Source organism: Catharus ustulatus, chromosome 1, assembly GCF_009819885.2.
Source record: "Catharus ustulatus isolate bCatUst1 chromosome 1, bCatUst1.pri.v2, whole genome shotgun sequence".
NCBI classification, from domain to species: Eukaryota; Metazoa; Chordata; class Aves; order Passeriformes; family Turdidae; genus Catharus; species Catharus ustulatus.
In genome coordinates, this window is record NC_046221.1 from 94,579,354 (window position 1) to 94,585,166 (window position 5,813).

A 5,813-nucleotide genomic window follows, 5' to 3' on the forward strand; every position below is an offset into this window, starting at 1 on the left:
ACTCTCCCTCAGAGCTGCAGTGGTCCCTTTACCTCTTAAATGCTTTCTCCCGGCCACTGTATCTCTCACACTGTGTGATGGTCCCTGAACAGCATCATCTTCTAACATCAGCCCCAGACTTACTGTTTGATTCAGCTTCTCCCTACTTGCCTATTGCTCCTTAAAACAGATGTTCAACCCTTCCTTTCCTCCCCCATTTGCCTCCTCGAGGTCAGGTCTTAATTGTATCAGACATACTTTGTGATCAAACACTGAACTTTTCTGTTCTGTTTAATAAATGCTCGTGCTGCTTTACACACATCAGTCCCAGTATTTCCTCCCCAAGCTCTTTGATCCTTATCTCAGCCTCTTGGCTGGCAGGCAGCCATGCCCAAGTCACACTTTGTCCTTCCTCAGACATATTCTTCCTCGGGTTTCACACTGCCTTTCAATTAGTGAATTTGAGGGGAAATTAATTTTCCATGTGCTGGTTTTAGCTGAGGCAAATATCTTCATACAAGTTATTACAGGGCTATATTTTGAATTTGTGCTAAAAGAGTCTTGATAACACAGAGATGTTTTTGTAACTGCTGAGCAATGTTTACAGAGCGTCAAAGCCTTTTCTACTTCCTTCACCACTCCACCAGTGAGGAGGCTGGGGGTACACAGGAATGTGGGAGATGACACAGAAGGGAAAGCTGACCCAAACTGACCCAAGGGGTATTCCATACCATATGGTGTCATGCACAGCACAAAAAGTGAGGAGACTGGGGGGGGTGGGGGTAGAAGGTGCTCAGGGAGAGGCTGGGCATCTGTTGGTTGGTGGCATAATTGCTTAAATTTGCATAATTCTTTCTTTTTTGGGTTTTATTTTCCTATTTTATTTTATTTTATTTTTATTCACTGACCTGCAACCCCGTTCTAACCCCTTCTTCTATAATATCTCATGAGTGGGCTAACCGGCATTTTTCATTCCTAGTGCTCCCTGGTCACATTCAGCTTGTGATTAGCAGGGCCAAAGCACGCAGATGAACCACACCAAAGAAACACCTACGTGATTTTAGGCTGCTTGACACAGACTAACCTGGGGCTAGAGACTGCTACAGGCAAATAATGCCTGGTAAAAATGTTCAGTCAACTTTTCAAAGTCCAAAGAGTAAGATAGTCCACAAGTCTTTGCAGGTGTGCAAGAAATAGAAGGACAGATCATCATAGAGGCAACCATCAGACCTCTCTCCTAATGTGAATTGTGGAGCTGTAGATGAAAAAAGAGAACCTTAGGGAACAGAAATGGAGAGGCAACTATACCCAAATATCGACATAGACTCAAAACAGCTTGCAAGACATTTTATGGGAATCGTATGGCAGGGACTTAAAGTACAGAACACCACTAAACAGAAAGTTAGAGGCACCAGGGGAGAAGTTATCCCACTTTTCTAACCAAACATAGGCAGGCATGAGCCACAATGTCCCAGTGTTAAAAGTGCCTTTTGAATCTATTTTGCTCCTACTGATGAAGAAGGGGGAGTTCTAAAGAGAATAATTTTTAAAAACCCAATAAAACCAGGAGTTTTAGAGACCACTATTAAAAGGAGCAGTAATAAATTGAACAGCTTAAAGAAAAAGCTGAAGCAAATTGATTTGCTCCAGAAATCCTTAAAAAGGAGTCATCACAGTTCTCCCTTTATACTAAGAGAAAATTCTTGAAAAGAATAATAGAATATGTTGAGTTGGAAGGGACCCATCAGGATGATCAAGTCCAACCCTGGCCCTCCCTCCTCCTCATAAAGCTTCCCCTGCAGCCCCTCCACCATTTTCTTTGCCCTCCTTTGATGCTAACAGCTTAATGTCTCTTTAATTTTTTTTTTATTTCTGTAACCACTGGAAAAGTGTATTGATCCTCACCCAGGGCCAAACTTCTCTTAGCGGGAGAGAGGGAACAGTCAGAGACTGTCACTGGGCATCTGGGAAGGCTGGACTCTTTGTGGCTCCATTTCTCAATACCCAGAGCTAGATTTATTCACGCAGAGGTCTTACACTGGACTATCAGTAAAGCATAATTAGTGCTGTAAGAGGGATAAGAAGCTGTGCTGAGCAGCCTCAAGTTCCTTCTCATGTGTTTTAAATCGTACTGTAACAAAAAGCTGTAAGCTGTAACGTAGAGTATCAGCATTACCAAGAAATTGCCACATTTCACTTCTTCAAGATGAGATTTATCTTCCGATGGAAAAAACTGGAAAGTGTGATGTTTGCAGACAAACTACAGAATTACGTGTCTTAATGCTTGTGTTGCTGAGCTGTAGGTGTTGTAGCTAAGTTACTGGAGGGTCATGTTAAAAGGGAACATGTACTGGTGCTAAGGCTGCAGTTTAGCAGCATCCACAGCCCCTGTTCCAGAGGGACAGAAGCACAGCAGAGCAGACTTCTTGAACTCAGCTGGTAAGAAAAACCTGCCTGTGCTGCTGCTGTTTTGTCCTGTGGCTTCTGGGAAAAAAGCCCAAAGGGTGGAAGGGTGGAACAGCAGCAGGAAATGATAAGCAGGAAGTAGCAGGGTATGGAAGTGAAGAGCTATGCAGGAACAGAGCACAGTCTCTGTCCCAGCTTGGAGGCACTGTGCCATGGAGTGCACCCCAGAGTCCAGCAAGTCTGCCTTTTGTCACTTATGTCCTTAGAGAATCAGGACTGCAGTGCTAAGTCCTGGGCAAGAGCAGCTTCCAGAAGCATATGACGGTTTTCTCAATTAACACTAAAACAGCCCCAATCCAAATCACAGTAATCTTCATTTCCAAAAAGACACTACAAGCCTAATGAAGATGAGAATGTGAGATGGTCACCTAGATGCCTGCAACAGTAAATCCCATTAGAATGAGCAAGTTACAGTAATTTCACGAATACAAGCCGCACCAATTTGACCAAAAGTTTAGTGGAAACCCGGAAGTGCGGCTAATATTCGAGGGCAGCTAATACATGAACAATATTCTAAAAGCTGCCAACACGGAAGTGAGAGCCCGCGGCAGCCCCAAGCCAAGCTGGAGCCCGGCCGGCCCTGGCTGAGGTGGGAAAGCCTGGCAGAGGCGGGGCCAGCAGTGTGGGGGTGGGCGGCAGAGCCTGGGCGAACTGGGGCTAGCAGTGCAGGGGAGCATGGCAGAAGCAGGAAGGCCGGCGGGTGGGGCTGCCTGGCAGCGGGGGAAGCCCAGCAGAATCGGGGCCAGCAGCGTGGGGGAGCCCGGCGGTGCGGGGGCCTGCAGTGCCGGCCAGGGCGAGGAAACGCGGCGGCGGTGCAGACGGGAGGGGGCGGCCGGCGAGCCTGGCGGCGGCCGCCCCACCGACAGAGCCTGGCAGCGGCGGCAGCCCTGCCGGCCGGGCGAGCTAACATGGCGCGGGGCGGCTGGCGTGCCTGGCAGCGGCGGCGGCGGCTGGCCCGCCGGCAGGGCGAGCAAACGCGGCAGCGAGGCGTTGCTGACGGGAGAGGGGGGCCAGTGAGCCCAGCGGCGGCTGCAGCACCACCCGGCCGGCCCCGTCGGCAACCATGAGCGGGCCGAGCCTTCCTGGCCCCGCCCCGAGCCAGTAAACCCCGCTATGCTGCGATCCTGTTACTAATTGGCCAATTTGTGAAAGCTGCGCACGGATTCTCGCTACGAACGAAAGTGCGGCTAATATTCGGGGTGCGGCTTATCTATTGACAAAGACAGCAACATTTCGAGGGACCGGAAGTGCGGCTTATACTCCGTGCGGCTTGTATTCGTGAAACTACTGTAAGTTACTCTTGGACACTTAAAGATTCTAGATATTATCCACTGATTCACATACAGAACCACATTTTTAGCTGATGTCATTACCACAACCAGAAAGTTAAAATATATAATGCAGTATCTCCAAAGTTACTACTTACCTTTTTTTACGGCCTTTCTTCCGAGTAACAAAAGGTAACTCTTTATCCTGTATGCCAAGTTTTTTATTTAGAAATGGAATGCATAAAACAATGACCTGAACAGGAAAGTCTTGATCATTTTAAAGACTTTAAATGTTCTAATTTTATATGCTTTATGACTATTGTATAGGACATCATGAGGCCAGTGTCAAGAAATGCAAGACAGAAGACCAGTAAACTCACAGTGTGTAAATGTGCAAGAGCAATTTTTCAACAGCTGTGTACAAAAATGAGCAAAGAAACATCAGAAGTACTCAAATATGGTATTCTGGACTCTAGAAGAACCAATGACTTGGTTGTTTTGAAATGGCACAAAAGGGGAACCTGTATATGCATTCTTTATATCAGGAAAACTTTTCACACGCATTTAACTTAATGTGATATATTAGTTTGCTTAACAGCAAAGAGCTCATTCCAAACAAACTCAAAACAGACAAAAGATACAGCAAATGCAACCCCAGTTTTGCATAGACTTACTTAGGTGTGTTTAATGCCAAAATCAATAATCTGTAGTTACAATTAACAGCATAAAGAGCCTTTAACATTAACAGGAGATAAATATTCACTTCAAGACTCCTTTCCATTGCCAGCAGCGTGTAAGGAGGACTCCAGTATAGGAAAGACTGTAGTCTCTAGCTAAACACAACAGGCAGGCTTCTTTATCTTTTTGGGACCGAAATGTTTATATATTCAGACTTTTGCAGTATCAGAACTGGATAAAATCTACTTCACAAAGTAGTTACAGACCACAGGTACTCACCTGTGTTCTTCAAGGTTATTCAATGAATATTTTCAATTAATGACAAATTGAGGTTAAACAGCCTTCCACAAACAGCATGCAATTTAATAAACTTTAGAATCATTATGGTTTATTTGTAAACTTACCAAAGCAAAACTAGAATTGGAAATCAGAGTTCTGCCTTTTGGATATTTTAAACTGTATTTTATTTGCTGCTGAAAGGAATGCACTCTGTATATCCCTTACTGTTACTAAGAAACTTGCTTTTAAAAATCTTTGAAGATTTTAAATCTAAAATTTTTCTAACCATTTTTAAAAGTGTTTCTAGATACAGCTGTGGAGTTTGGATTTTGGTATAGTAATTCAACCTGATTATTTTTACAAATTTGAAAGAAACAGATCAAAATACCTCTCTTAATGAATTCCATTTCCATGAAATTCAGATTTTAAATTGCATGAAAGGTATGAATTGTTCTTTACCAGGCTATTTTCCCCCTCTGTATCTGTGTAGTTTGTTGAACCTGTACTTGAGCAAAATAATTCCATTTGAATAATGTGTGTTTCATCTAAAAAATAGAATGGGGCAGGGTGGGAGGGGGAAAAGACTGAGGAATTGTTCCCTTTGAAACACGACAGAATTGGCCTAATAGGTCACTGTGGTACCAAATAATAAAAATTTAAGAAGCATTAAGAGACTTCCCCATCACATAGCAATGATTTGCATTACATGATTACCTGCTATGCCAAGAAATCAGGTTTGTCAACAGTGCGGAAGGATTTCTATAAACTTGCATACATATTGAAAGAAGTCATGTTACAGCTTTTTCACACCTTCATTCATCTTAAGAAAACTGAAACCCTCTGCCATATTGTGGGCCAAGAAATTGCAGGATTTGAAGTTTAACAGCACCATCTACCTTATCCTGTATTTCCGACAATATATTTTTTTTAGCTAGGAATTAATGATTTCTAGTATTTCCATTACCTCCATTATGAAATGAGAATGATTTGTAAGTAGAATATAATCCAAAATTATGCCTTTTATTTTTGACAGCCCCCAGTTTGGCAATAATCCTTGATTCTGCTGTAACACAGTGTCTTGTTTTTTCAGTTTTCATAGCCTACTGGCACAGGCACCACAGTTTCAGTTCGTGAGCTTGTTAA